Genomic DNA, 14,823 nt, shown 5'->3' with positions numbered 1-14,823 from the left:
TGATTGTATGTTTGAAGGTGGGCATTCCAACCTTGAAGGTATGAATTTTCATTATGTAATTGTGTGTTTATGCTTGCTTTTCTTAGGCACATTTGGACATGGATTAGTGGGGGAATTCGGCGAAAAGAATTGGCTTGGACTGTACTCTTGTTCCCAGGTTCAAACCTGGAGGTTAATCTTGTATCCTAGTCCCGTGGGCTCTCCTCTGTTGGTTACCAGCTTTAGGAGTGTCACTACATGGGAAACAATAATTTTGGTTGTGAGGTCACGCTTCCTGACATCATATATTTCATTCCCCTCTGCTCATTACGATCCATTTTCACATTTTTCCCATCTGAGTCCACATTTGTCCATTGGGTCCACAAGGTGTTAGCTTCCCCCTCCCCTTGTGCACACTTTGGGTTGGGCCTCGAACAATGCCCCAAAGGTTGATATAGCTAAAAAGAAAGATAAAAGCATAATTTGGCCACTTACAACAGGAGAAGTACCACAAAATAGAAAAGATGGTCAGCACATAAAAACTTAGCACGCGGGCAAAAGCCAACCATGAGCTCTACCCCTTATCATTATGGCCATCACCCTGGTTCCTAGGGCCCCTGATCCAGATCTTGGGGGCAGGTCCCCAAGATCTAAAAAATTGAAATGCCAGAAGAAAATAGAACACACAATAAATAAAACCACAAAGAAACTTATTTTATTAAAATAGAGAATAATTGTAAAAGATACATTGTGATAGACAATCTGTCATTTTACAAAATGTGAATTGTTACTTATAGCTATATTTAATATCACAGGTAAATTCCATGGGTGGGTAAATACCATGGGTGAATGAATACTATGGATGGATATCACTTACAATACCATGGGAGGATGAATACCATGGGTAGATGCCACTTACAATACCATGGGCAGATGCCACATATAATACCATGGGTAAATTCCATGGGTGGATGAATACCATGGGTGGATGCCATTTTCCATTCAGTTCATTCCTCCCTCCTTAAGAAGCAATGGTCCCCATTGCATGAAGTTCCCCCTGAGAAGCCTTTGTTGAATATGAAGAACCACTGAAGAGAAGGGTTTTGTGTGGTTAACCCATAAACCATGATGAACAAAGATTCGAGGATAGAGATACCCTGTAATGCTTGTGACCGACTGTGATACTAACAGTGTGCGGCCTAGCAAATGGACTTCGATGAAGTGTGGGTTTGTGGATGGCCCATAACCATGACAAACGAAGATCCCAGGATAGAGATACCCTATAATGCTTGTGATCAATTGTGATACTAACAGTGTGCGACCTAGCAAATGTACTTCGATGACAAGGATTTTGTGTGGTTGACCCATAACCGTGATGCTGACTTTTGATGAAGTAACAGGTGCCTACATAGCATGGGGTGGAAGGGCACATCTCCAAAGAACCCAAGCTAGATGCTACTATGCTGAAACTGATGAATGTGAAGCAGGTGCCTACTAAAGCGGGGTTGGAGGGCACGTCTCCAAAGGGAACCAGCTCCAAATGCTGCTCCAGATATAAAAACTAATTTAAAATGGCATAACTCGATCAATATAACTCAGAATCTCTATTATAGCTTGTTTTTGGAAATAGAATGACCATTCTGCATTTTCCCATGTGATTGAAATCCCTATCTGGACACTCTGGAAACTCAAATTCGCGCTGCAACTATCTCGCTGTCACAAAAGTTATGAAAAAATAGTTGATTTTAAATCAGTGATATCTCCCTCATCCGAACTCCGATTCGACCAATTTTTTTTTGAAATTGGGTGATTTTCAAAAGGAGCTTAGATCTGCAATCATTTTTTTTGAAATTCTACACAAAAACTGCAAAAAATGATAGGAGAGTCGTCGTCCATGAATTGTCGTCAAAAAATTTCTGCAACACAACTGATTTTAAATCAACGATATCTTTCTCATCCAAACTCCGATTTGGCCGATTGTTTTTTTGAATTTGGGTTTTTTTTGCAAGGAATCCAGATATGTTAATTTTTTTTGTAAATTTTGCACCAAAAATTTTAGATATGATCTGAAAACTCGTCGCCCAAAAACTTCCTGCAAAAAAATGAAAAATAAAAATAAAAATTTCTTCCGCTTTGCCCAAGAAAGTGCTTTGTGGAGGTCGTAGCATGTGCATGAAGTTTGTTGAAGATTGCTGCAAAACTTTGAAACTGAAATATGCATCAAACCCTCATTCCCATGGATTCGTAACTTGAATCTGATACCATTGATCCGAATCTTGGGGGCAAGCCCCCAAGATCTGAAAAATTGCAATGCCAAAAGAAAATAGGAGAACACACAATAAATAAAGCCACAAAGAGTTTTCTTTTATTAAAATAGAGAATAATTGTAAAAGCTATATTGTAATGGACAATATATCATTTTACAAAATGTGAATTGTTACTTATAGTTTTTTTTTGTTACAATACCACAGGTAAATTCCATGGGTGAGTAAATAACATGGGTGAATGAATACCATGGGTGGATAAATACCATGGGAAGATGAATACCATGGGTAAATGCCACTTACAATACCATGGATAAATACCATGGATGAATGAGTACCATGGGTGGATGTCACTTACAATGCCATGGGTGGATGTCATTTTCCATTCGGATCAACGCCTATGAGTGCCCCCTGCATCATCAATGAGCCAATGATTGTCCCAACCCCTGGTGGGTGATGAACTGCCCACCTTAAGGGGGTAATCACAGCTACATCATACACATTATTCTCTCATCCCCTGGAACCCTGAGCAATAAAAAGAAAGAAAACTCAATAAAAGGCAAAAGGCATATGAAGCAAGGTGAAAAACAAAGGTCGAGGTAACTCATGTACCACAATTGCTCCCTCCATCATCCATACACCCAATGTGTGGGGTTCCTTCATCGTAGCTACCCTTGTACCATGGCATGTGGCTTGGAGCCTTCCCTATTTCCCCACTCTGTTCCATCATCACTTCACATGACAACTGCCATTTGATGGATGTACCATGGACTTGTCACTCCCATAGAGGTTGAAACCACCTAACAGGGTCCTTTATTAACCTCTCTTGTCGAGCAAGGTAACACTTGTGCTTTCTAAAGCCCATTTGGAAGGGCATGCCATTATGAAGTGTCCACTTTTGCCGCTAATTAGCAAGCTTATTTACTCAATTGCACTAATGGATTCTTACACTGGAAGGTGAAGAGACCCATTGGATCTTATACAGGATTGCAAGTGGGTCTTCATATTGGATTTGGCCTCCCTATATGGGATCCAAGCCCTCCAAAGAGTCATAATGACACTTGTAGGGTGAGCATTGAGAGTCATGGGCCTCCACCACAACAGAGCATTGATTGCCACAACATGGGCTTCTTCAACATCACACATTATTTGTTCGTGCCCCATCCATACAAAGATGATGATGCACTTGGACCACGTTTCCTAACGAGCCACGCACTTGCACCCAACACTTGGCAGCTAATCCAGGGCCCAGATGGGGTTTTGTCTCATCTGGGGAGACACGAAAGGGCATGCATCATCTTCTAGCCCTCACTGATGGAGCATCAACTTGTTATTGAGCCACTGGAGATCCATGAGACCATTGATTGTGCTCCACAGCCACTTCGGAGCACCATAAGATGTTTTGCTTGGAAATCAAGGGGTCACCCCCTTGATCATCATTTTTGGAGCTGTCCTATTCATCATGGCACTTTGAGAACTCAGTTAGACCTTCCAATAACCCTCTTGACCATTATTCCATCATTTCAACTAGCTTTGGATGGCTTGTTTTTCACTTATTGAGCTATTTGGTGGGCTTGTCACCAAAAGAGATGTTATTTGCACATTAAAATATTATTAGGGGCTTAATTAAGCCAAATTTGACCAATTTGAACTTGAGCCTCATATAAATATAAGAGGCCTTATTGGTGTTATACATCATCACTTAGATTTCGATCTATCTTCTTGAGAAACTCAGACTTGCAATTTTGGATGAATTTTTGGATGTTTGGGATCCACTTTGACATTTGGAAATTTCGATATCTTTTCTTGGAGCTGTTTTTTGCAATATTGATGGATCAATATATTTGCATTGTCTTGTAAGTACATTTTGACGCTATATTTTGTAATGATTAATGTCGAATGTATGGAATGTCTTTTCATGATCTTTAATGTGCCCAAATTAATACGAAATTGTGAGAACATTAAAATTATTGGAAGTATTGCATGCATTACTCATGGACAATGATGAATGAATGTTCCTAGGGGTTAATCTTGCATATTGTAACCTTGAAACTCCATCAAATATTGACAATGAAGTATAAAATTCTTTTGTAGCTGTGAAGCTACCTCCTCTAGGGTTGGTGAAGCCACATTAGGTCTCCTTGAAGAGCAAAAACATCAAATCTAAGTAATTCTCAACTCCATCTTTCCCAATAGATAGACACTAGTCTAGAAATCCTTGGTGATCAGCTTCTCATTGACAAATCTCTTTCTTCACCTTCTTCTCTCTTTTTCCTTCATCCCTTTAAGGATAAGGAGGCTTTCTAAGGCTTGTTGCGCAATTTTAAGGAGGAGGAATTTTTGGATTCCATCCATACAGGACTCTTCCTTAGTGTCTCCTCTAGGCATCCACAAGTTTTGAACAAATTCCAATGATGGAATTTCCATTAAATTGATGCCCTAGCTATCACACCAAGTGGGAACCCTAGAAGCCATTCTTCAACTTGGGGATTCCTTGAAGGTTCATACTTTAGTAGCATATCATTCGAAACCTTTCTCTTGACTATCTTGACCTTCAATGAGCTCTTATTTCATCAAATACCTCAACCCTAGGTCTCGTATAGTATTTCTCCCAAGGGGTTTTCATGGAAAGTCATCCTAGCTTCTCCCAAAGCTCACACTTTAATTGAATCCTTCCATTGAATGAGCCATCCTTGTTGGAATTTCTAAGTCTAACCCGTTAGAAATTCTTCTTGTACTATCTAGTTTATTTCACCTACTTGTTTAATTACTTAACAAGTTATTTACCATGTAAATACTGAAAATAAACACAAGTACAGTATCAACATCTACAGATCATCAACTGAAAGAAAAAAAACAAGCACACAAGTGACACCGTTATTTTTTGGACCAATGTCCTCGAAAAAACCTAATGCTGGAAAACCGGTGCAGCTATTCAGAGGGTTTTATTATTATGCAGTTTTCAAAATACAACTAGGGTGCCAGAAATGGCTCTCCCAACAGAGAATGCCCTTGGCAGTAGCACCTCTCCTCGGAGACAGATATTTCGGCTGATTAATCACCGGATGAACGATCCCACAGCAACAATTGCAGCCTCCACTACTTTGCGTCACTATGTAGGGATTGCGTCACCCTTCCCGGATCACCAGCACCCAGTTTGCCCCATGAAAATCCTCCCAACGCTGCCTCTTGGCCCTGCGTCAACTCTGCTAGCCTCTGTGCAGCTACTGAAGTTTCTGTGTCAGCCCTCAAACCCTCTGCATCACCTACGCTGGCCTTTTTTGGCTCTGCGCAGCTCCCAGCTGTCTCTGCGTAGCACCCAGCTGACTCTGCGTCAACCTCTCCAAGCTCTGCGCTCTCTCTGGTACTAACTCTGCCTCTCTGCTATGTATTCACTGCCCCTTGTTGCAACTCAGATCACTTGTTCGATTTCTCTCAGCAAACCCCGTGCCAGAAAATCGAACTGACTGATTAATCTCGGTGCCTTCTCCAATTGACCCTCAAGCCTCCTCTTATACTTTTCTCGTTGGTCCATCAACGAATGAGATTAAATCTCTAATCAACGGCTAAGATTAGATTTGGCTTGATCCATGACTTTTGGAACCTTCTAACCCAATTTTACATTAATATCCATTAATATTTTATGTTTCCTAAGTTTAGACTTAGGAACTCCATTAAAAATATTAATTATTTTAATATCTCCCAAATCGGTTAGAATTTGCCCAAACCATTTCTGGGTCTTGGAGATCTCATGTGCTTTAGCCTCTCCACCAATTTTCATGGCTAGAGCACATTCGATCACCTTCTCATTGACAAATCCCTTTCTTCACCTTCATCTCTCTTTTTCATTCATCACTTCAAGGATAAGGAGGCTTTCTAGCACTTGGTGCGCAATTTTAAGGAGGAGGAATTTTTGGATTCCATCCACACAGGACTCTTCCTTAGTGTCTCCTCTAGGCATCCACAAGTTCTGAACGAATTCCAACGATGGAATTTCAATTAAATTGATGCCCTAGCTATCACACCAAGTGGGAACCCTAGACGCCATTCTTCAACTTGGGGATTCCTTGAAGGTTCATACTTTAGTAGCGTATCATTCGAAACCTTTCTCTTGACTATCTTGACCTTCGATGAACTCTTATTTCATCAAATACCTCAACCCTAGGTCTCGTATAGTATTTCTCCCAAGGGGTTTTCATGGAAAGTCATCCTAGCTTCTCCCAAAGCTCTTTAATTGAATGTTTCCATTGAATGAGCCATCCTTGCCTCACTCCAAACCCTAGTATAGACATATTAATCACAAGTGAGGGATACCGGGACTCCTCTCGTCGATGAAAATATGAGAAGAGAAGGGGACATAGGTTGTGGTGACAATGGGTCTTTGTCCCAAATTGTTGTTGTGCCTTCTAGCTTTAGCCTACAAACTAGGTATGCTAGTTTGTGCAACAACAGGGCTAACATCATAAGCCCTAGGCTTCAACTTGGCTCTTGTTGAAAGCTTATTATTCCTAAATTTGATCACATTCATCTATTCAAGCTTTTTCTTGGCCTTGTACACCTAGGTAAGCGTGTTGACCTTGCCTACTCACAAACCCTAGGTCACTTGTGCCCTAAATCGGCCTTTTGGAGGGTATGCTTTGCCTTGTCTAAGCTAGTTTGAGCCTTGTTCTTAAGTTGAGTACCTATCCTAAGCCTCTCCTTGTCATCTTTGAGCTTTAGACTTTATATGTCCATGAGGTGACATAACATAGGGAAGGCTTCCTTGTGGTGAAAATCCACTAAAGAGTAGGAGGCAGTGATTTTCAAGAGGAGCTCAGATCTGCAATCATTTTTTTGAAATTCTACACAAAAACTGCAAAAAATGATAGGAGAGTCGTCGTCCATGAATTGTCGTCAGAAAAATTTCTGCAACACAACTGATTTTAAATCAGCGATATCTTTCTCATCCAAACTCCAATTTGGCCGATTGTTTTTTTGAATTTGGGTTTTTCAAGAGAAGCTCACCCACGCTGACCTCTTTTGGCTCTGCGCATCTCCCAGCTGTCTCTGCGTAGCACCCAACTGCCTCTGCGTCAACCTCTCCAAGCTCTGCACTCTCTCTGGTACTAACTCTGCCTCTCTGCTATGTATTCACTGCCCCTCGTTGCAACTCAGATCACTTGTTCGATTTCTCTCAGCAAACCCCGCGCCAGAAAATCGAACTGACTGATTAATCTCGGTGTCTTCTCCAACTGACCCTCAAGCCTCCTCTTATACTTTTCTCGTTGGTCCATCAATGACCGAGATTAAATCTCTAATCAACGGCTAAGATTAGATTTTGCTTGATCCATGACTTTTGGAACCTTCTAACCCAGTTTTACATTAATACCCATTAATATTTTATATTTCCTAAGTTTAGACTTAGGAACTCCATTAAAAATATTAATTATTTTAATATCTCCCAAATCGTTAGAATTTGCCCAAACCATTTCTGGGTCTTGGAGATCTCATGTGCTTTAGCCTCTCCACCAATTTTCATGTCTAGAGCACATTCGATCACCTTCTCATTGACAAATCCCTTTCTTCACCTTCATCTCTCTTTTTCATTCATCACTTCAAGGATAAGGAGGCTTTCTAGCACTTGGTGCGCAATTTTAAGGAGGAGGAATTTTTGGATTCCATCCACACAGGACTCTTCCTTAGTGTCTCCTCTAGGCATCCAAAAGTTTTGAACGAATTCCAACGATGGAATTTCAATTAAATTGATGCCTTAGCTATCACACCAAGGTTCATACTTTAGTAGCGTATCATTCGAAACCTGTCTCTTGACTATCTTGACCTTCGATGAACTCTTATTTCATCAAATACCTCAACCCTAGGTCTCGTATAGTATTTCTCCCAAGGGGTTTTCATGGAAAGTCATCCTAGCTTCTCCCAAAGCTCTTTAATTGAATGTTTCCATTGAATGAGCCATCCTTGCCTCACTCCAAACCCTAGTATAGACATATTAATCACAAGTGAGGGATACCGGGACTCCTCTCGTCGGTGAAAATATGAGAAGAGAAGGGGACATAGGTTGTGGTGACAATGGGTCTTTGTCCCAAATTGTTGTTGTGCCTTCTAGCTTTAGCCTACAAACTAGGTATGCTAGTTTGTGCAACAACAGGGCTAACATCATAAGCCCTAGGCTTCAACTTGGCTCTTGTTGAAAGCTTGTTATTCCTAAATTTGATCACATTCATCTATTCAAGCCTTTTCTTGGCCTTGTACACCTAGGTAAGCGTGTTGACCTTGCCTACTCACAAACCCTAGGTCACTTGTGCCCTAAATTGGCCTTTTGGAGGGTATGCTTTGCCTTGTCTAAGCTAGTTTGAGCCTTGTTCTTAAGTTGAGCACCTATCCTAAGCCTCTCCTTGTCATCTTTGAGCTTTAGACTTGATATGTCCATGAGGTGACATAACATAGGGAAGGCTTCCTTGTGGTGAAAATCCACTAAACAGTAGGAGGTAGTGATTGTGGTAACAATAGACCACACCTCATAGTGTTGTCACTTGATCTAATTTTTGCCTTGTTAGTTACCCTCACAAGATTTGCTATTTTTGAGGAAACATCATCTAGCGTCATTCCCGAGGGCGATTTGTGTCAACCTCCTCAATATTTGAAGGTTAAGCTTCATTGTAATGTCCCCAACTTTTGGATTACCTTGTAATGTGGTTAGGGGAGATTTCTAGAGCTCGTGTCAACTAGGTTATAGAAGTGGAATTACACCACTGGTAGGCCCTAAAGGTTCGGAGGAGTTTTATAGGGTCTGACTAAGATCGTTTGCCATATTTCATCATCAGGATCAATTCCACACAGTCCGATCTTGGTTCTGTTGCATTCTGACAATTCCTGTAAAACGGAGTTATTATCAAACATATTTTAACTATTTATGCTTATGGTGTTATTTGGGACTGACTACTTGGAGGAACACCTTAGTGTAATAGCTTGTTGGAATCGTGATGAAAAGATCTACAATGTAGGAGGATGAAAAGGGATTCGGGGTGGCCGGTGTGATCATGGTGCTGAATTAAGCATTTCTCGGGGTTTAAAGTGACTTTAAGTCACTTTATTAAATAAAAGAGGGGAAAAGTGATTTTTATTATTTAATTAGAGAAAAAAAGCCTAAAAAGGGGCAAAAGTTACATGGAGAAAATAAGAAAAATGCACTTAGCAACTTTAACAATTAAAAATAAAAATAATAAGCTGCTTCTAGAAGGTTGGTGAAGGATCTAGCCAATCTTTAAAATGGGAGAGGCAGTCACTTCTCAATCATCCTATTCTATTCATCATTTCTCTGAAAATTGACTTGGCTCAAGTGAGTCTCGTGCAAGGGTTTCAAGTGGAACTCTTCAGCTGATTTCAGTGGACTTAGAGTGCCACCCTAGTTGGCTCTTTGGGGAAGATTACTTCAGATCTTCCATTTGTGAAAACTGCTGGAGTTTGGAGCGAATTTCCAGAGGAGAAACCTTTGGTTGAAGGGTTAATCCTCTGAGCTTTGGTTATTGTAATTGCCGGATCGTTTGCAGGGGGTTGAGTTTCCATTTTCTAGGAGTCGAATTACTTGGAGAGGACACATTTATGTCTGGAGGTTGAGTTTATCTCGAGGGCCGAGTTACTTACAACAACCCACGTTCTGGTGGAAGTCGAATCTATTTGTAGTAGTCGAGCTCATAACTGGAGGTTGAGTTTCTCAACGTAAAGGCCACATTTATTCTTATGGAGGCCGCAACTATTTCGTGGAGGCTATATTCATCTTTTGAGATTGGGTTCGTCAATGTGAAGTAGCATTGTCCCTAAGGAAGTAGATTAATTTTATTGAGGTTGAAATTCCTTGAGAGTGTCATGTTCTTTATGAAGGCCAAATTAATCTGGAGGAGATCGAGCCATTTTGTCATAGATTAATTTTGTTAAGGTTGAAATTCCTTGAGAGGGTCATGTTATTTATGAAGGTGAAATTAATCTGGAGGAGATTGAGCCATTTCGTCAGAGATGTTCACAGGTTCCAGAAATTAATATTTGGCATGTAATTTCTTGATCAAATTTAATAAAATTTTGTTGGTCTTTGGGAATTCTATTGAGCAAGGGTTTCATTTTTATTTGCACGCCAAATGTTTGAAGAAATATATTTTATATATCAGTGTTTCGGATTAATCACATCAGTGGGATTGGGTCGACGTTTTGAACCAACTAATGTGGTTTGTCCCGAGGATGAACCACATTAGTTGGTTAGAAACTTCGATCCAATCCCAACAATGTGATTAATCCGAAAGACCGATATATACATTATGGATCACAAATGTCTTGGATCTAACAGAAATATATTTGTTATGAATGTTTTGTTTTATTAGCATATAAAGTGTTTGAAGAAGTGCTTGCATACAAAATATGTCAGAATGAATAAAAGAGAAAATTAAAAAATTTTGGCAAGTCGAGTTAACATATTTTAGCAAGGAATATTACAGTGGTATCAGAGCTTAAGCTTGGCCAGCTATGGATTTGAAGCAAAGTAATGTTGAGAAGGAAGGCCACATAACCAAATTCACAAAAGGAAGGGGAAGTCGAAGGTGATAGAGGTAAAGGACCCATGGGAGATAGAGAAGATCCAAAACTAAACAACACGAAAACTACCATGAACGAAATGATCAGGATGTAGAAGATGTTGATTGAGATGATGGGGCAGTTGACTAATGCCACATTAGGAAATCAGGGTTGTCAAGACAATAGTGGAGAAAGGGGATCTCACTCAGGCGAAGGGATTCATGCTCACACTAACATGCGGATATCCTCATTTGTATGGCAAAGCCTCTTGACCCACCATGCCCCAATTTTTGGACGATGCATTGGGGGGGCAGGACTTGATTACAACAGAGGTGGAGTCATTTGCAACAATTTGGGAGATGTACTAGTCATTGGGACATAACATTAGGCATCCCTCTCTTTTGGGGAGTTCTGTCATCTTAATGACAGGCACAAACCGATGGCATTTTACAGGAATTACGCAAGAATGATGGAGCAAATCCAAGCATGGGCATCATCAATGGTAACAAAGGAAAAGGGATGTTGTAGATCTGAAGATGGACAAACAGTTAAAGGCAAGGAAGCAAACATTGAAGTGAGCCCTAAGACATCCTTTGATATAACATTAGAGCTATCATATGAGGTTGATGAAACCCATGGGTGTGAGGGGCACTTAGATCTGCCTCGTAATATTTGAGTCATCTCTATTGGAGAGCCCGTTGAAGGCTCAAGTTGGGGAGGTGGTTGAGAGAGTTGAGCAACCATCTTTGGGGCTGTCGACCACTACGTGTCAACGACCCATAGCAGTACACCCCCTTTTTTCGCAAAAGGGATAGCGCCTGATTGATGTGTCTGTGTCGTCCAGCTATCATCAACAGCCTGATCACCATGTTATAATGTAAACACATTCTGCATATATATGATGTAAATAATCTCAGCAGACTTGGAATATGAAGTTATCCATGAGGATACAAACATTATATATTAAATGTATGAATAAGAATAATGTTACAATGAGAATGAGAGGCTTGCTTATATACCAAGCAGGTGTCTCTTCATGGAGAGTCATGTCTCATTTGGACATGACTCTTCAACCTAATTACTAATTAACTAACATTTATTTATGGTTATTATCATTTACATTATTTTACATTATTTCCTATATACTTATTCATAACATTGCCTTCCTCCTCAAAAAGCTTTGTCCTCAAAGCTTGTTAATGAAAAGGGCTTGATCACTTTTTCGGCTTTGAATGTCTTTCTGTCTCGGAACAGTGATCTTCCTCGACACAAACTGATATGATCTTCTAAGTGACAAACAAAATTGTTGCACTGAGAAAGGATCAGACCATCCTAGATTAATCTTCTGTGTAATTTTCTGATCGCTGGAATTTTGTAACAACTTGTCATCATAGGACTCGATTGATGTTACACCATTATTCTCTGGAACATCAGTTTGTTGTTTTTGTTCTGAATGGTACATATACGTAGCTTGATTGAGTTGTCTACTCTCATGATTCGGATGCTGATATGGAACTTTTTTGGTTTGACTTTCCCTTATTGGGCAGGTGGCAATTTTTAGATTTTCTTCTGGCAAAGATGTTGTTGAGTTGGTTATGGAACAGTCACTTGGGATGTTCATTGTCTGAACTGCAACATCTAAGCGTATTGGTATTTGTTCCCTTATTTTCAACTTGGATTGTTACGACTGGAGATTTCAACACTTCTTCTTGAGTGAATTGTTCTAACTTGTCTTTTAAGGCTTTCTTATCATCCTTAAGTTTCTTAATTTGAGTGAGTAGACTTTGATTATGGTTTCTCAAACGTAAAAGTTCTTTGATTTCTAATTTATCAACCTTATTTTCAGTGTCTTGAATTTTAAGCTTTTCATCTTTTAGATATCTGATTTGTTCTAATAAATTTGTATTAAGTTTCTTTAAATGCAAGGTTTCCTCTTCTTGTTCTGATAAGTGCTTCTTGAGTTCTTTCTTTGTGACCTTAGTCTTCTTCACTTGTGCCAGTAATTTTTCGACATGGTCCTTGAGACGAGAAATTTCTTCATCTTTTTCCATTATTTCTTTGTAATGCATATCCACAAGATTTTTATGTTCGTGTTCTAATGCTTTTTTGTTTTGCTGAAGTTTGGCAATTTTGCCATTCTCTTGATCTTTTAACTGCACTTTCTCGGTACATTGGATTACATCATTTTGTGGGAGTGATGATGGACGTTCAACTTGGAATATGGATTCCATTTTCTCTCTCCTCACTAAAATCAGCATGTTGTCGCTCAAGTATTGTCATTAATTGTTCTATCTCTCTTGCGAATGATTGTTTTTGTTCATTACTAAGAGATCCATATTTTTTTTTCACTTATTTTATCTCCCTTTTTTTATTGATTTTTATTGTTATTCCTCTTTTTTGTTTTAAATATAATTTTTTAATTTTTTTTTAGTAATCTTAGCCTCTGTTCTTCCTTTATATGTATATATGTAATTGAGGCTTTGAAAGTCCCCTTTTTTTTTCAATACTTTTGTTCTTAAAATCTCTTTTTGTAAAATATATATATCACCCTTTTAATATGATATGAGACTTTATAATTCCAATAATAATGTTGCTTTTATAATTAAAACCTTGATGCTTCCTCCTCCTTATATACTATGTTGTTTTTCTCACTTTATTTCTTAAATTGTTCTTATCATAAATATTAATCTTTTTTACTATAGTGAAAAGTCGTAACTTTTGATATGATCTTATGAACTATGCGGTAAATGTACGATACTTCAACGTATTATTAAGTTGACGCAACTGCGAAATTGAAGGGCCTGAGTAAAAAACCAAATAGTCGGTAAGTGTTCTCGAGATCATTACGATTGAATTGGACAACTATACTGCTTGGTTGGGCAGGAAGATGGCAGAGGTTAAACTGCGTGGATGGGGAGCAACCGATGGAATTCGGTAGTTAAAGCAGCCGACGACAGATATAGGGTTGATTGGCAACGACAATGAGGAAACGTGCAGATAGGAAATTGGTTGGCGGAGGCAGCAATGCAAACAGAAGACTTAAAGTGAAGGTTGGTTAACAGTGACGGCGTGGGTGAGTTTGATGTCAAAAATCTTGGTGGAGGTTGTGATGGATGCAACAGCTGATGGTAAAAAGTTAAAACAATCGAATTGTAGGACGACGTTGCGGATGCAGGTACGCAGTTGTGGTGCAGATGACGGAGCGATGCAAGACATGATTTAATGTTGCGTTGACTATCACTTCCAGCGACTATGGTGGTTTGTACAGTGCAGAATTGATGACAAACAATGATCCAAGATTGTTTGAGAAGACTCTACCTGGAAGTTCCGTGGGTATCATGTTGGATTGCGAAAGGAACCACGAGCACGAAGAAGGTCGAGTATTGTGTTGGATCGCTGAGGGATAGGAGAGCGGTGAGGCAACCAGGATGGACGCAGGGCTACTGGTGGGAAGATGTCGGGCAGCGGAGGTCAGACAGGCAGGGGTGGCGGTTGTGCGACTACTGTTTATTTTTTGGTTGTTTTGTAAAAAAAAATCCAATTTTTTATTTTTATTTTTTATTTTTATATATATATTTTTTTAAATCTTTTAAACAATGTTTTAAAACTCCGACTCCGACTCCGACTCGATATCGACTCAGCCGGCTCGATTTCAATGACTCGGTCCTTGTAAAAAATATCCATTATATCAAAATGTCACCCAGTACATTGTCCAATACATACACGATGATGATATAGAGATTAAAACAAAAACACATAACCAAGGAGGCTATAAGTGGCCTCTACAACAAAACTCTGTGACCAGTACTACTGGCTACTACTAGAGTTGCCAACATCATCTGGCTCAGTGTTACTTGGGAGCAGGAGCGAAAGTGGGGAGCGAGAGCGAAAACGGGAGCGGGAGCGACATTTTGAGAAGCTCTTGGTTTGGGAGTGAATCCCAGAGGAGTTCGACAACCAATGTCACTAACATCAAGGTACATAGAGGGATTGGTGCTCTTGATTAAATACGAGTTCCAAA

General features: G+C 39.6%; 1 protein-coding gene across 1 annotated transcript in view; it reads right to left on the bottom strand.

Moving 5' to 3' along the window:
- The window catches only part of LOC149258199 (alpha/beta-Hydrolases superfamily protein), a 344,546-nt gene that overhangs the window by 30,602 nt on the left and 299,121 nt on the right, over positions 1-14,823 (bottom strand). The gene's annotated exons all lie outside the window — the stretch shown is intronic.

This window comes from Pinus tabuliformis, chromosome 6 (genome assembly GCF_031772625.1).
Source record: "Pinus tabuliformis cultivar Carrire ecotype Pingquan chromosome 6, CPIR1, whole genome shotgun sequence".
Taxonomy (NCBI): domain Eukaryota; kingdom Viridiplantae; phylum Streptophyta; class Pinopsida; order Pinales; family Pinaceae; genus Pinus; species Pinus tabuliformis.
Note: the sequence above shows the minus strand (reverse complement) of the source record. Positions and strands in the feature narration are given on the sequence as shown.